This window comes from Sminthopsis crassicaudata, chromosome 2, assembly GCF_048593235.1.
Source record: "Sminthopsis crassicaudata isolate SCR6 chromosome 2, ASM4859323v1, whole genome shotgun sequence".
Taxonomy (NCBI): domain Eukaryota; kingdom Metazoa; phylum Chordata; class Mammalia; order Dasyuromorphia; family Dasyuridae; genus Sminthopsis; species Sminthopsis crassicaudata.
The window spans coordinates 664175648-664193147 of NC_133618.1; the positions used below are offsets into that span (position 1 = coordinate 664175648).

Sequence of the window (17500 nt, forward strand, 5' to 3'; positions counted from 1 at the left end):
AATGCCAGCTGGTGATATTTCCAGGGCTCCCTCAGGGTGGCATCAAGGAGAAAGCAGGGTGCCACAAAGAGCCAGTTCAGTAGGGTAAGTGTGCTAATGGAAATAGAGAGCAGAGAAGGCTTAAGAGGAATAGCAAAAGAAAGTAAGAGGAAAAAAGGATGGCAAAGAATGGAAGAGGGAGAAGAAAAGTTAGCAATGTTTTCTAAAGAGGAGACAATTTTTTTTTCTTGGCTCAAAGTATGATGGAAAAAACAGTGTGTCCTAATACAGTTCATACAGAATGATATCTCCAAATAACTGAGGCGAAGAGCTCACTGAGCAAAATTAAAAACAGCCAGCAGGAGATTTAAAAACACCTAAGTATGCTTATATGGGAAGCCCACATGGCCACCCTCCTCCTCCTCTGGTATTGTGTTATATTACCTGACCACCCAGGGTCCAGCCCCCCATTTTTTTCATTATTTACTTTCATTGTAATAAAGCAAATGGACTTAACCTGAATGATTGTTCTGCACTTGTGGAGTTTTAAAGACAGACCCCTTAATATGGTAGCTGAATGTTTCTAATTTCAAGTGTCACCTATGAAATGACCAAAGAGTTAACTGCTGCTGTTGATTTTCCTTTCTCAAAGAGGGCCAGCGACATCTCAGGGGATGAACTGGATTTTAAGTGAGGCAGTTGCACGGAATTGTCAGCCCCCTTCTCTCTTCCAAACTCATCAAAGTCCGGTGGCAAAACAAAAACTCAAGAAAGTGGCAAAGCCCCAGGATGCATGGACCTGACCAAACTCGGGGGGTCCCATAGCACCCGCTTCAGCCATTGTCATGGCAATGGGAGTAAAGTGCTTTCCCCCCCCTTCTGCCGGGGCAGCCTGTCCATGCTTGTGATGCCTCCAGGAATCAGGATCACGTGCAGTGACCTCAGGGAATACCAAGTTGGTAGATGACCTAAAAACCAGGCTGAGGGGAACTGACAAGGCTCAACTGACCCATGGGCACATGGACAAGGTCACATCTCCAATAAAAGTCAGATTTGAGCTGAGTCTTCATTCCTCTACTTTCCAATGTAGGTTTTCCATAGGTAACATGCACGTAACAGAAAATGGCCAGTGGCTGCCCTATATTCGAATTAGGACAAATTCTCCCTAACCCCCAATGTACAATGAAACCTTTTCTAGATCTCTTCCCAAAAGCCTCGGAGCGCACTCTGTTAGAAGGTGAGTCCATCTGGTTGAGTTTTGCCCAGACTCTTTCTTCCTCCAAACCCCATTTCCATCTGTTCTCTTAATATTGTTTTAGCAAATGTCCTAGGGCTTGGGTTACTTAATTTAACATTGGCAGAGAAAAGTTCAGTCAAACAAAAGAGAGATAGCCTAAGTCAACTAATTCTAAACTGAGAAACTCCAAAAATAACTCAGATTTTGTGATCCTCTCTTCGTTTTTAAAATAAAGGCACGGCTCACATAATTTTACCCCAATTATTTATAAGCAAACCCCACCTTATTTGAAATCCCTCTCTGGGATGATTTCTAGCCAAATGTCCATTTACAACATTGCTCTTATTGAACTAACCTCCCCTGAGTTTTCATAAATGCTCTCTTTTCAATGAATCAATTAATATTGGATGAGATACTTATATTTTGGCTACAGAAAGTATTTAGTAGCTGTCCTACCCATATCATAATAGGGACTCCATTCATTCTGAGATAATTATTTCAAGAACCAGAGTCTTTCAGCTGTGGCACTTTGAAAGATGAATTTAGAATGCTAAAATAATAAACTAGACGAGGCTGATGAGTGAGAAAAACTTTCTGCCATGCTGACTTTAAAAATAATGTTATTTACATAATGCTTTAAGATTTCCCCAGCTTTTATAATATTATCTCATTTTAGCCTCAGAACAATGCTGGGAGGTAGAGGGTGTTATTTTGTTCTATTTTATAGATGAGGAAACTGAGGCACAGAGAAATTATGCCAGTTGTCTAGAGTCACAGAGTAAGTGTCTGAGGCTGGATTCAAGTTCAGGTTCTCCCGACTCCAATCCCATATTCTATCCACCACATAACCCAGCTGCCCTTACCAAAAAAGCTTCCAAACATCTGGATCTAAAATCTAGAAATCCTCAGAATAAGTGCCATCAGCATTGCTAAAAGACTAGATTGGGATTTGGGGATGAATGGAAAAACTCTAAAGAAGGGAAGCCCTGCTGGTATTAACTGTATACTGAAGTTTGAAAGCATGTTATAGTAGCAATGCATGAAGAATTCAAACTTTTAAGAAATCTGATTATTTGATGGATTTATGCCAAGTTGTCCTGGGAAAGGCTGGGCTGGTTGAGGTGCACCTCTGATTTTGGAAAACAATGTCTGGGAAGAGCAAGAAGTACATTTTCTCTCAGTATCACTGTCAGAAACCAAATATTTGGTTTCTGATTCCTGAGGCTGATTCCTGGAGGCGCTTCTGCTTTTATAACATTTTATAAAACCATATATGGTGGGCCAGCTCAGTCTCTCGCCACATGCAGCACATCTTGTCCCTCATCCAGCTCCAAACAATCACAGTCTGGAGCTGCATGGGAGCTGTATTATTTTTCTCCTATAAAGTCTCTTCATTTTACAGAGGAGTTCTCACTGTAATGATGGAGGGGATTACAAAGCAAATGTAGGAAAACCTGACTATTTAATGATAAGATTACAATACTCATTCTTGCAAAGCATTTATTATTTTGATGATATTTATTCACTAAGCCTCAAGGTATTAAAAACACAGATTCATTTCTAACACCAGTAAAAACAGAGACTTGTAGAGCTTTTTAAGGTTTACATAGAACTCTATACAATTTATTCCATTGGATCCTAACAATAACCTTATGAAGCAGGTACTTAACCCACCATATCAGTACAAAATCTCACCTCACATTTCAATGAAAAAAGAAAAAGAGTCATTCTCTGAGAACACCATCTTTTCCTCCTTCCTCAGTTCACTCAGATGCTTTCTGCCACTAACTCCTGCTCCAGTTCTGTGTCACATGAAGAGGTGGGCTTTCTTGCCAAGGCAAACCCTTCCTCCTTCAATACATCGCCCCCTCGTCATTGCTCTCTCTTCTCTCCAGTTTCTCTCTGTCTGCTGGCTCCTTCTCCCCTGCCTACAGACATGCCCATGTCTCCATCATGCTGCCAAGGGCATCATGATCCTCCCAGGGGTCCAGGCTTATAACCGCGGTGTCATCCTCAACTTTTCTCACTCACAACCCCCTAACTTGACCCTTCTATAATCTTAGTTCTCTTCTGCCTTTAAAAAACTTAAATAATAGTTTTTCATTATCAAAATATATGCATAGTTTTCAACATTCACTTTTGCAAAATCTTGTATTCCAATTTTTTTCCTTTTCTTCCCCCATCCCCTAACCTAGACAGCAAATAATCCAAATATATGTCAAACACATGCAATTCTTCTGTAGATATTTCCACAATTATCATGTTGCATAAAAAAATCAAGTCAAAAAGGAAAAAAAAACGAGAAAGGAAATAAAAAAAGGAAACAACAATAAAAAAGTGAAAATACTATGTTGTGATCCACATTCAGTCCTGTCTCTAGGTGCAGATGGCTCTCTCCATCCCAAGACCATTGGAATTGACCTGAATTACCTCATTGTTGAGAGCCACGTCCATCAGAGTTGATCATCGTATAATCTTGCTGTTGCTGTGTACAGTGATCTGGTTCTGCACATTTCACTCAGCATCAGTTCATGTAAGTCTCTCCAGATTTTTCTGAAACCATCCTGCTCATCATTTCTTATAGAACAAAATATTCCATCACATTCATATACATAACTTATACAGCTATTCCCCAAGTCATGGACATCCACTTAATTTCCAGTTCTTTGCCACTATAAAAAGAGCTGCTACAAACATAAAATCTTGCCTTTTGAAAGAAGCCTTTCCTGGGACCCATATGTGCAAAAATGCTTGTGGCAGCCCTCTTTGTAGTGGTTAGAAACTGGAAACTGAGTGGATGCCATCAGCTGGAGAATGGTTGGGTAAATTGTGGTATATAATATTATGGAATATTATTGTTCTGTAAGAAAAGACCAGCTGGAGGATTTCAGAGAGGCCTGGAGAGACTTACAGGAACTGATGCTGAGGGAAATGAGCAGAACCAGGAGACCATTATATACTTCACCAACAATGCTGTATGAGGATATATTCTGATGGACGTGGCCCTCTTCAACAATGAGATGAACCAAATCAGTTCCATTTGTTCAATAATTAATAGAAGCAGCTACACCTGGTGAAAGAACTATGGGAAATGAGTGTGAACCACAATATAGCATTTCCACTCCTGTTTTTGTCTGCATGTTTGATTTCCTTCTCAGGTTATTTTTACCTTATTTCTAAATTTGATTTTTCTGGTGCAACAAGATAACTGTAAATAGGTATACATATATTGTATTCAACATATACTTTAACATATTTAACATGTATGGTCTACCTATGGTCCTCTTAGACCAGACATTGTTAATTTGGGTCCATGAACTTTTTATTACAATATTCTAGTAACTATTTTCATATAACTGAGTTCTAACAAAATTCTGCATTTTATGTTGTGTATTTTAACATCATCCTGAGAAGGGGACTATTGACCAGACTGTCAAGAGGATCCATGACCCCAAAAAACATTTAAGAACTCCTGTGCTATACAGATACTAAGAGAAAGATACTTCAATGAGGATCTTTTCCAAAGCCAAGAAATTTAGGGGAGGTAGTGGGGGGAAGGAGGGGAAAAGTTGGAACAGAAGGTTTTGCAATTGTCAGTGCTGAAAAATTACCCATGCATATAATTTTAAGTAAAAAGCTATAATAATAAAAAAATTTTTTAAAAGAAAGAAGCCTTTCCCAATCCCCCTTAATGTTAATGTTTTGCCTCTAAATCACCTCAATGTATCCTGTACTATATTTTATTTGTACGTAGTTAATTGCATGTTGTCTCCCTATTGGGATTGTGAGCTCCTTGAAATTAGGGACTTTTTTGTGCCTTTCTTTGTATCTCCAGAATGTAGCACACTACATAGCACATAGAAACATTTAAAAAATAATTGTTGACTTAAATAATTTGCCTCTTTTGGTATTCCAAAAGCAATATTTGAGCCCGTGTGTTTCTGAATCCAAGTCTAATCTATCAGTAACTCACTGACAATGTGCCAAATACAATCTTAGGTGTTGAGAATAAAAAAAAAGACAGTGCCTGTCTTCAAGTAGCTTATATATTCAATGCCATTTTGCTACTAGTTTATACAATGGGTCTTGTCATCTTAAGAAGAAAAAACAGAATTTATTATTCAATGGGTCCTATGACTAATTACATCATCTTATAATTGATAAAAATAATCTGTATTTCAAGATATAACATTTATGAAAAATGAATTCTAGCATTAGTATCTCATTAATTATATTTTATTCCTTTTTCTTTCACTAATAAACTTTCATTTCAAATATAATTGTAGCTACCATGTTTTTTATAAAATGTTGATATGTGATTCTGACTTCTACAGATAGACTGCTAACACCAAAAATACTGAATATAAAACTAGCAGCTGAGGTATCCATAAATGTCAGTACAAATGGTAGTTTCAAATGCTTTGGAAACCATTTAGAAGGTAAAAATGACTTTTGAGAACAAACATTTCAAATATACCCTTTCTAACTATAGCAATTATTGCAAATAAAGCTGCAAGCATTACCAAAGCTGACTAATAGTACTTGATGTGACTCCTTTTTGTCTGTGGTGCTGAACTTGCTTTAGGAAAGTACAATCAGACCTATGGGCTCTTAAAGCAGTAATATCTAGAGTAAACAAGTACATCTTTATTTTCCCTAGGTTAATTTTGTCTTTTGTTGACAAAGCTGTTTTATATTGTGAATCTAATACACCTCATTTAAATTGTAGCAGGAAGGAGTTGTGTTCCTTTTTTACAGTTTTAACAGTAAAAGGTTATTAAAAAGCAGAATAGGTTTCCGATGAAGGATTTAAGATATTTTCCCTTAGAGACTTTTATTTACCTGGGATGATTTAGGTAGGGCTCTCCCTGAGGCAGGAGTGGAGAAGATCAGATGGCTTCTCAAGCTTGCTCCTAGCCTTATGATTCTATGCATCCATTGTGACAGATCATATAGAGGAATCTGCCCTATTGACAAGATTATGAGGGTTCCTTTATCTACAGCATTTGATATGGCATCAGATCAACTTTCAGCTAATGTTTACTGTGCCTTGGGAGACATAAAGATGAAGAAGACAGGTTTCTGCCCTTAAGGAATCGCGAGGTGAGAAAAGTAACAAAGCTAAATTAAAGGCTTGGATGATGATTATGATTTAGTTGTTGTTACTAGTAACAACGGGTAGGATTTACACGGCCTTTTAAAGTTGGCAGTCCAGCACACAAATTATTGGAGTAATCTTGAGCATTATGAAAAGCCCCACAAAAACAAGATTTCACAGCAGTGACGGCCTTTGGACTATGCGAGGTCTCGAGAGGCAAAGATGGGGCGTGGGGGGCATTCTGGGAATCCAGAAGGAAGCTACAAAGGCACCAAGATGAGGTGGCAGGGAGTAGCTCTGGGAGCTTCTTTCCTCCTCATTAGTTTTCTCTTAGCTGGCCTGTTCAAAATGGTCTTCAAACAAGTATAGCATGTGCTGAGCACCTACTGTGTGCGGTGGACTGCTGGGCTCTTCCAGCTTCTCCAGAGAATCTGGCCCACATCTTGCCAACTAATCATCCCCCCACCCAAAACAGAGAAGTTTTACTTGATCCTCAGTTCCAAAAATCAGCCTTACTGCTGTGGGCACACTGCTCTTATTTTCCCATAAAATCCTCACAACACACCGAGTAGGGCAACTATCCTTTTTACCACAACAAACAAGAAATAAAACTGAGGCTTTTATTTTCTGTTGCTTCCAGGAATCTTTGAAACTCCTTATTATGAAGAGTTTATTGCTTCCCCAAATCAGCAAAATTTTCATTATATTACTTTATTATTTTTCTTTTTCTAAATGTAAGCATCATGCATTTGAATGGTTAACTTTTTTCTTTTGCCTCCTCCTGTGTCATCAAATAAGTCTCTCTAGTGGTCCAGTGACCTACAACCTACTTTTTAATCTGGCACTAAAACATCCATTCAATTTAGTTAAAAAAAGACATTAGTCAAAATATCAGTTCACTAACTAAATTTTTAATGGATTTAAAAGTTGTTTGGATCGTATGGAAATAGCCTAATGCTTTTGTTGACAAATCTGTTTTATATTTAGAATCTCAACACATCTTACTTAAATTGTAGCAGGAGGGAGTTGTGTCCCATTTTTACAATTTTAATGGTAAATGGTTATTAAAAACAGAATAGGTTTCCGATGAAGGATTTAGGATATTTTTGGCACGCTTTGTTCTCCCAGATGTACTTCTTAGTGGCATTCCAACTATTCATCAAGTCTAGATGGCATATTAGAGTGGTGCATGCTTTGAAACTGTCCTGCTAGACCAGACATTGTTAATTTGGGTCCCTGAACTGTTGATTAAAATATTCTAGTAACTATTTTCATATAATTGAGTTCTTACGAAACTGCATTTTATGTTGTGCATTTGAACATCATTCTGAGGAGACGATTGACCAGACTGTCAAGAGGATCCGTGACCCAAAAAACGTTTAACTCCTGTTCTATACAGGTACAAAGAGAAAGATATTTCAATGAGGATCTTTTCCAAAGCCAAGAAATTTAGGAGGAAAGCATGGGGCTGGGCCACAAAAAGTATGCCAAGAGTCACCTCCAAGTAAAAAGCGATGCCAGCGTGGGCAAATAGAGCTGGTTGGCCTTGAGATAGGAGTCAGTACCAAGAATAGTGAGTAGGACCGACCTAGGGAGGAATAAGGGCAGAAAGCTTCATTCATAGTCCAATAGATACTAAAGCCAGTCTAGAGATGACTAAATAAGTAGGTTTCACTTTAGGTCCAACTCCTAGTCCTGAAATATATTGTATGTCTTCATTTTCTCAATTTGATTCTGCTCTATTATGCTTCATTTCCATTGTTATTATTTCTATTTCAAAATACCGATAATTGTTAAATTAAAAATTCTGAATAATTGAGCTTAATGTGATTATTAAAATCACTGGACCAGTTTAAATAACGGTATCATCAGTTCAGTGTGCCATTTGGACAAACTACATCTATTTAGCCCTTTTCCTCAATCCCATAAAATTTCTTCTTTTGAGATTTTTTTCAACTAATCCATCTAATATACAGGTGTCCAGAATTATTCAAAGTATTCTTGCCATTAGTTTTAAAACACCAAAAAAGGCCAAACTCTCTGATGGGACATGAGCCTTTTCTGTGAACAACTACCACATCCTCCTCCCCTCTCTTGCCAGTGAGGATACCTGGAAGGTGCCGTGTCTCTTTGGTCTGAGCCCCCCACTCTCTCTCAGTACATATTCCTTTCCTGAGCAACATTCCGCCCCCCCCCCCAATGAGGCTTCTATCTTGTTCTCTAGACCTCGGTCCTAAAGTTCGTTCACCTCTTGCATGTGATTTCCCCCTTACACTCATTCTTGTCGCACGCCTCCTGGCCACCTGCGAATTTACAGGACTGCTACTTCTACTTCCAATCACCAGTGATGTTAAATCATGGGTTCTTTCCCCAACCTGTGGAATAGCTGCCCCTCACTGGAGCTGCTACATTCTGGAATTATCCTTGTTTAAGTTTGTGGGATAGAACTTGCATCTTTTTCCCCCTTTTTGAGGAAAGAACCTATGGCCTCATCAGTTTAGGTAAAACCTAGTGTGGAAATTTCCTTCCCACATGAAGGAGGGCAACTGGCCTGTACCCAGATCTAGAGATGGCCTCGGGTGCCATGCTGTGCTGTGACTGGCCTGTGATGGAGAAGGCTTGAACCTGGGCAATCCTGACCCCTGCTCCCTAACCAATGGGCACTCCTGCCACCTTTCTATAGACAGAGTGCTTATTTATCAAGCACAGGGCAGAGCCTGGTGTGGTCCCTTCAGTCATGTCCAACATGTCCATGACCGCATTTGGGTTGAATTTGGTAAAAGATCGTGCAGAGTTGGCCATTTCCTTCTCCAGCTCATTTTACAGATGAGGAACCTGAGGCAAAGAGGTGACATAAGTGGCCCAAGGTCCCCCAGTGAGGGTCTGACTCCAGGCCAGTGCTCCATCTCCTGCCCCACCTGGCGTACCCTCAGTCTCTGCCTCCCCATCTCTACAATGGGAACAGTCTTCACACTCCCTCCCTCCCTCCCAGGCTGTGGCAAACCTTGAGCAAATCACTCAGTGCTTTATAAGTGAGAACTCCAATGACTCTTATTATTATTGTTACTGAACCCCACTCCCAGGAGAGCATCTCTCTCCTAATCCGTCCCCACTCTAAGAACTGAGAACTATTAATGAGGGCTGTGAACACTCAATCCTTCCCCACTTTTAAGGGAATGGCCTTCAATCTGGCCCTTCTGGCCTGGCTCCTTGGGTTCCAGGCCTCCAAGGGGTCCAGCCACATCCATCAGGGCAGGGTGCAGACACAGCAAACACCCCCAAATACTGATGCAAGGAAGAGCCAGGCTCTTGGTACCAAAGTACCAGTGCTTTGGTACCAAAGCGGTGTCGCAGAGCAACCTCCTAAGACCACAACCCGGTGTTGGAGAGAAGCTGAACCTGGCTCCTCCATAAAGCCGTGGTGGGAAGTCAGCCCGGGTCCCTTTGCTCTGCTTTGCTCACATTTTACACTTTGCAGCGGCCCAAGAAGAAACACAAAATGCCGGCTTCCCACATGAGCTGGAGTGCCACAAGATGAATGCTTTGTGCTCCCATTCAGAGGCTTATCTCTCTCAGCCACAGCCGCAGTTAAATTCCAAGTTAAATTGTCTAATCAATTTTAAAATGGATGTGATCATCCCCCCCTGGATTTGGACCGAAGCACTAGCAAATGAGCAGTAAATGAAAAAGTGAAACTCGCCCAGGACTCGCTGTTGAATTATAATTTAGAAAGTGCGCCTGAGTGCTTGGGGGGAATTGCATGAAACAGCTATGAGAGTCCTTTCATCTTTGCTAAGCTGACCAAGACTGAATTACCGCTGGGAGGAGATGCTGTTTATTGGCAAGGCTGTTGGTATAACGTGGAAAGTCTGTCTTTCCAAAAAACAACTCATCACAATGAAATCGGAAAAGAGCGTCGCACAGTTATTATTAAGTGTCTGCGGCCGGACTGGGACTCCTCGCTCTGGGCCCAGTGCCCTGCACACCACGGTGCCCCGGCTGCCCTGGACCTTCCTTGACTTTTCTGTAGAACAAGAAGTTCTCCAAGTGGACGGTGCAATGACTAGTTCTTGGCTAAAGGCAAAGCCAGGTAACTCATTTAGTCAAATCTCAGCTCAGGACTCCTATTTGCTGTGTGGGTGATGGACTTTTTCTCCTTGGCCATCCCAGGCCCACTGCTGCTGCGAGCTGGTTTTCTTGTAGCACCTCCACCAAGAGCTGGGAAGGAAAACGGCCATCGGCCAATTTTGCTTCCTCTCCTTAACCAGCTCCACAAAGATGTTGCCAAAGGATGCTGAGATTCACCAGCTAAAAGAAGCTCAGGGTTTTAACTGAATTGTGTTTAACTACATAGATACTAGCTTCCTACCTTGTTCAGGGCACTTGGCAGAGCACTAGGGAATAAAACGAATGATGCTGGCTTCTTAGTACCAACCCAGCACACCTGCTGCTGTTATCTGTAACCATGGAGAATCCCAGGAAAAGGAAGAGGAACAAATCTTCCCCAGCCCCCACTGATAGGATCACAGAATTAGAGCTTGGGAGGCATGAGAGGGCCCAGTCTGCTGCTCCTGTTTTACAGGTGAGGCTGGTGATCTGCCCAGGGTCACATGGGCATCCTCTTCGCCCTCCTCTTTGTGAGAGAAGAACTTGGGTCATTTGGGCAGCTAAGAACTACAAGGTTGGCTGACAGAAGTCACGTGTCTGATTTATCCCAAGGACCCGATCTTATAATGGAGGAAAAATTTCAGAATGGCACCGAGGCAACAGCCACCCTCATGTCCAGTGATCAGGCCCAGCGCAGGGTCATTCCCTGGCAAATGTGACCTCAGCCTGTCCCTCTCCCTAAAGGGAGCCCTGGTCTGGCTTGGTCCCAAATACTTTACTGTAGGAACACCAACTATCAAACATTGCTAACTGGTTCTACCAGCAAACAACTTATTCTTTCATTCTCATTCATTCACTTACAAACACTCCTTGACTCTACACTAAATTATTGTTAAAAATTAATAGTCAATAAGCAAATTCATTAAATTATCATATATGATAATTACTTTATGAAGCAGAATAATGAGGATGGATTATCTGTTCCAAGACTTCTACTTATACAATAATGGGCATTGGTCTGAATTAAAAAAAAAAAAAAAAAGAACTAGGTCACTTCAAATATGGATGGGATTGATTAGCAGAATATAATTTAAATATGCAGCTTTTTGGTATGGAGCCATCAATGGGGATAAAATTCACCACCAGTGAATACCTTTTAAAGGAAAGATTAGTGATCTCATTTAATATCTACTCCTTCCACTAAGATTTAGATGACAAACCAATTTCATTGAAAAAAAAAAAGCCTTTTGTTTGCATTATACTTTAAAGTTTGAAAGCATTTTCCTCATAAAATCTTGGTTTAGATATTATTAGGTAGTATTATCATCATTCTGTATAGGAGGAAATTGAGGCTCTGGGAAATTAAATATTCTACCTTTGGTTAAATAGCTACTAATTATCTAAGTGATGGGAAGGGGATATAGGATTGGTGCTGGAAGAGACTCCTCAGGTCATAAGGTACAATCCTCTCATTTTTCAGCTGAGACCTAAAACCCAGAAAGCAAAAAGGTATATATTCCCACACGCTCCCAAATGAGGCCTGCCTAATCCTCCAGATGTGTGAGCTCTTGCTGATCCCACCACCACAATCCTATGACTTTGTATATTTTGTATGTTTACTTATCTGGGTGGACATTGTGTTCTCTCCAATAAAACATAATGCTCTTGAGGGCAGGAACTATTTTATTTTATTTTTGGCCTTTGTACCTCCACTTCATAGTATAGTGCTAGCATATGATTTCTTTTTGATTGTTAGAAAAAAGGCTTTAAAAGGAAGAGGATGCACAGATTTCGACAATCCACCCCAAACATTAACAAGAACTATTTGTGCCGGACTTGTAGTGGAACATTGTATTGGTCCGATCAGCCAGTCAGACACACTGTACCCTTAATATAGTGATGTCATTTTGGTCCTCTGAGAACAATGGACAACAACCCACCTTATATATAGTACAATTTACTGTACATACACATTACCATCATATCTAGACTACATTATATTATTATACACACATATTTATTCATTTATTATACACACATCATGCTAATCCTCTCTCATTTTACTTATTTGTTTCACTTGAAGAAGGCATACCTGTCCAGAGCCAAACAAACAGAGACTTATATAACTATATGTAATAACACACAGAAGGCTATTCTTCACCAACAATAATTCAGGTGTCGGGCGGAGCAACCGTGGATGGAGTCTGCAGGCAGGAAGACTCACTTCCCGAGTTCAAACCTGCCCTCAGACACTTGCTAACCACATGAGCCTGGGCAAATCCCTTTACCCTGTTTGCCTCAGTTCCTCATCAGTAAAATGAGCAGGAGAAGGGAATGTCAAATTGTTCCTTATCTCTGGGAAAAAATACAAATGGGGTCGGTCGTGAAGAGTCAGACACAACTGAAAAACGTCTTAACAAAAAGAATAATGTATATGTGTACACATGTATGTTTACAAATATATGTACACAAACATTCATAATGCTATTCCTCTCCAATAACAATCACTAGTGCTTACTACAAAAAGAAAGGAGGCACTTAGATGGCTCAGTGGATAGACACTTAGTACCTGTGAGAGCGTGGCAAAGTCACTTAGCCAAAGTCACAAAGCCACTCCTGAAGAGTGGGACACAAGCAAAGGACTCAACAAACACACACACAAAAAGGCAAGCACACTCATATATGTATATTATTCCCTTCCCCCTTATTTCTTTGTATTTTATATTTGGAGGGTGCCAATTCTCACCAGCTTTCCTCCTCCATCTAATTCCTGTGTTGGTCCTTGCTATCACATCTCATTTGTATGGCATAATTACTGTTTTTACCTTGTCCTAGATAGTTTTGCTATTAAAAGTTATATCCCAATTCTTCCTTCGAACTATTAAATTACTAATGTTGATCTTAGATATATGGTCTACATTTCTGTTTATAAAATATAAATGATTTGTCCTTATTGAGTTCTTTGAAATTAGTCTTTGATGTTGGCTGTTATATATTAAATTTCCCATTGAGTTCAGGTTTGAGACAAAATCCTTAAAATATGAATTCAGTGAAATGTCCATTTTTTCATTCATTACACTTAATATTTTCATCCATAATCTTAGTTCTTTCTATTTTCACATTATAGTATTCCGGGATCTACAATCTTTTATTGGAGCTGCTGATAAATCCTGTGAAATTCTTATTATAGCTCCAGCATATCTGAATTGGTTTTTTCTGTGTTGCTACTTGTAAAATTTTCTCTTTTAAATGGGGTTTTTGAAACTTAGCAATGATATTTCTATGTTTTCCTTAGGATCTCTTTGAGGCGATGATTGGTGGATTTTTTTCTATTTCTACTTTCCCCTTTTATCACTTTAGAACAATTTTCTTTAATTATTTCTTGTAGTGTTATATCAAGATTCTTTTTTGGTCATAGCTTTCAGATAGTCCAATCGTTCTTGTATTTTCTCTTCATGGTCTATCTATTCTCCAGATCTGTTGTTTTTCTTATGTTTCACATTCTCTATTTTTTCATTCTTTGTATTGTGTTTTATTATTTCTTGTTGTCTTGTCACTTCTCTGTCTTTCTGTTGCCCATTTTAAAATTTTCAGTCATTTTCTTCTTTAAGACCCTCATTGGTTGACTTTTTTCATAATCTTCTTGTTTTCCTTGGATTGTTCCTATAATTTTTTTTTTTTAGTTTTTCCCCTCTCTGCCATTTGATTTTTTTATTGCTTTTTGAATTTTTTGTATAAATTCTTGTTGGGCAGATAGCTATTTAACATTATAATTTGGGATAGAGGAGAGAGAGAGAAAGAGAGGAAGAGAGAGAGAGAGCTCCAATAAAAATCACAGAGTCTAAAGGTATTGAAAAGTACAGAGAATATACAATTGGATAGTAAAAAGAAAACCCAAAAACAAAAACAAAAAACAAAACAAAAACAAAAGCAGACCTTGAATTGCAAGTGAGTGTTTTAAAGCCATTAGGGATGTTTATATCATGCTATCCTATTTTCTTAGCATCTTCCCATAGAGGACAATCTATATTAAATTACTTATTCAATCTGCAGTGGCTTCTATTAAACACAGGAAGCCACTGATAAAAGCATCCCTCTTACTGTAAGTCCGTATGATCAACTTTGTTTCAGATAACTTTAGGAGAACAAAAGCCTTAGCCTACGGAGCTTGTATGATTTTTACAAACAATCACAGTAGAACTGTTAATCTGTCTAATTTGTGCAAATGGCTTAAGGAAGAAAAGTCAGAACGCTCCTTCATAATAGGAGACCAAAGCTGCAATAACAAAGCCAGGAACAGCTAGCGAAATGAGAGAACGTTTACAGCAAAGGGATTTCAGTGACTCAGAGCACCGAGTTGTCTCCCTCTGGGTTGCTATGGCTTTTAATGAAACAATGACCAAGCTGTTCTGCTCTGAAGGTCACCTGAGGAGCCACGAGGAGTAAAAGGCTGCCGGGCAGAGTGGGCCGAGGACGCCGCACCGGCTTCCCTGCCGCCATTTCCAATTGGGCCAGTGGGCGTTAAAGATAAATTGCCCGTTGCTAGTGAAGGACTTTTTAAGATTCTGTATCAGACGAGAGTAGGGAAGATGGAAAGCTATTTCTGTGTAAGCTGTGCCTACGGAGGGGAAAATAACTCCAGTTCTTTTCAGCTGACTTTGATTATGAATCATTGCTGGGCAGCGCAGGGCTCGGCTGCGTCCTTCAAAGTCACCCGAGCGACGGCTCTTTGACTGCTCCGACCTGAAGCCCGGAGCAGCTTTCCGGATATCTGCCTTTCCCCGTGATGCCCAAGGTTTCTGGCACCACCTGAAGGGGCTGGGACTCTCCACGGACTGATGCTGCCAACATCATTCTGCACAAAGCAGCTGCCTCTGTAAGAGGGACCGCTCCTCCGGAGGGCCGGCATCCAGTGGCTCACAGGGGGGAAGAAACATGCGCAGTTATATCTGTATTTAAGATGAAAATAATTTTAATGCCTAAATGAGTCATAATAATTCACCCTGAAAAGAATCATTTCGTCACTTAAGGGTCTCGTTTTTGACTTGCGAGTGTGAAGTACTTCCTGCCGACACCAGTGAAATAAATCTGCCTGAGTCATGAAAACTTTTTTCTTCTTAAATCAAAGATGAATCTGTTTATTCCAATGACATTCAGATAAAGAGGAAAAGAGAGTATTGAAAGTGTTCAAACTACTGAAATCCGGAATTCCGGTTAAGTCAGTTAACCCCTCTTTGGGAACAGCCAGCAGAATGGACCATTTTTCCTCTTTACCTCAGACTACTTTTAAACTCTTGAACACTAAAAAGTAAACCCCATACACAGACAGTTCCATGTGAGGAGACGCTCCCATCATCTGCCCCAGAAGCTTCCCAAAGTTCGCAACAGCTCTGCGGGCCAAACGTGCAAGCCCGGGCCGGGACTTTTCCTACACAGAACGAAATGTATCTGGCTAATAATTTAGTAGCCCCAAGGAGGGAGTGTGGTCCTGAATCTCAAGCTTTTTACTCACTTCCACACGATCTTACACAGAGAAACCTCCAGATTTCCTTCCAATAGAAGGTAAATCATCTCTAGGAATACTCTAGGTGATAGTCTAGGTGATTCAGTGGGTGCTCCTGTGGCCTAGTGAAGGAGATTAGTTAACAATTAAAATACACTAGTTCATGATAATCAAACATTCAATTTAACTTGGCTTTCGATGCACTGACTCAGGGGCCGTGGCCCACAGAAAGCCAAACTGGCTGCCTCAGAGACCTGCAGTCCAAGGGAGGGAAGGAAACGTCTGGAAGTGAAGGAGGGGGGAAAGCAGCTGTTCTGCACAGGGGGCAGCCACATGCCAACTCTTCTTCCCCCAACTCCGTCTCCTCCTTTGGAGGGCACTGCCATGTGGCCTTCCTCATGTGGCCCATCTTCAGTCTGCTGCCCAGGACCGAGCTCCCATCTCTTCAGTCCCCTCTGCCCCTTCCAAAGGGGGAGGGGGCTCAGCAGGCTTTCCTCCCCGTTCCCGGTAAGCCACACTGCTTTGGGAAGCCCCCAGCCCCCCCCCCCCCCTCCCCCCCCCCCCCCCCCGTGCCCTCAGCCTTGCAGCTTCCACATTGGATTACAGCAGCATGGAGGGCAGAGGCTTTGCATCTGTGTGGGTGTTCCCAGCGCTTGGCACAGAGCCTGGCACACAGCTGGCACCGTGGCTCTCACCTGCACCACTGGGTACCCTCACGGGCCTCCCCGCGGCTGCTCTCTCCTCCGGCCTCCACACAGCCCACAAAAGGTTCTTAAGGCTCAGTTCAGATTCCCAGAGTCACTCGATGCAACTCGATTCCATAAGCCTTTATTGAGCACCTCCTGCATCCCAAGCCACGAGGCCGGTGCTGTGGTACACGACAAACCACCACCGACTCAGCCTTCAGGAGCACCTGCTGCCCAGGGGCAGCTCCCCGCCGGCTCCGAAAGGGAGAGGCCGGGCGGCCTCGGACTCCTCGGGCTCCTCGGGCTCGTCCCCCTGGCCGGGCCTCGGGCTTGTCCGGATCACCGCCGTGTGGCAGAGCAGGCCCGGAGCTCAGCGTGCTTTCCGCCGCCCCCGCTGCCTCTCTGCCACCACCTCAAGGCCGTCTGAAGAGCATAAACTCCACGCGCTCTTGGTTTCAGTCCCGCTGTTTGCTGTTGTTGTTCAGCCCTGGGGTCATGTCAGACTCTGTGGCCCCATTGGGGGCTCCCTTGGCAGAGACGCTGGAGGGGTTGGCCATTTCCTTCTGCAGCTCATTTTTACAGCTGAGGAAACTGAGGCAGTCAGTCACATGGCTATCACGTGTCTGAGGCCGGATTGAATTTGGGAAGACAAGTCGGCCTCATGGCGCCCCCTAGCGGCCCAGCGACTGCTTGAGTTCTTGCGGACGGAATGACTCCATTACTGCCCCGGGAAGCTGGGCTATAACAGACCTCAGTCCGAGGAGCATGCGCAGGGGACGAGAGTCCTCCCAGCCACGGCGGACGGAGTCCTCCCGGCCTCTGAGGCACCTTTACAGAAGGTCCCTTTTCGCTCCCAGACTTTCTTCCTCCACAAAATGGCGGCCTGCTCC

The 17500-nt window shown here is 41.8% G+C and overlaps 1 protein-coding gene across 3 annotated transcripts in view; it reads right to left on the reverse strand.

Annotated features, from left to right (window-relative positions):
• Window positions 1-17500, reverse strand: part of PHYHIPL (phytanoyl-CoA 2-hydroxylase interacting protein like) — a 90498-nt gene that overhangs the window by 16403 nt on the left and 56595 nt on the right. Inside the window, exon 1 of one of the 3 annotated variants that reach the window (XM_074297057.1) lies at window positions 6059-6144. The exons of the other annotated variants lie outside the window; for them this stretch is intronic. The gene's annotated coding sequence lies outside the window, so the exon portion shown is untranslated. Of the gene's footprint in view, window positions 1-6058; window positions 6145-17500 lie in introns of those variants that run through there. 3 annotated transcript variants of the gene reach the window in all.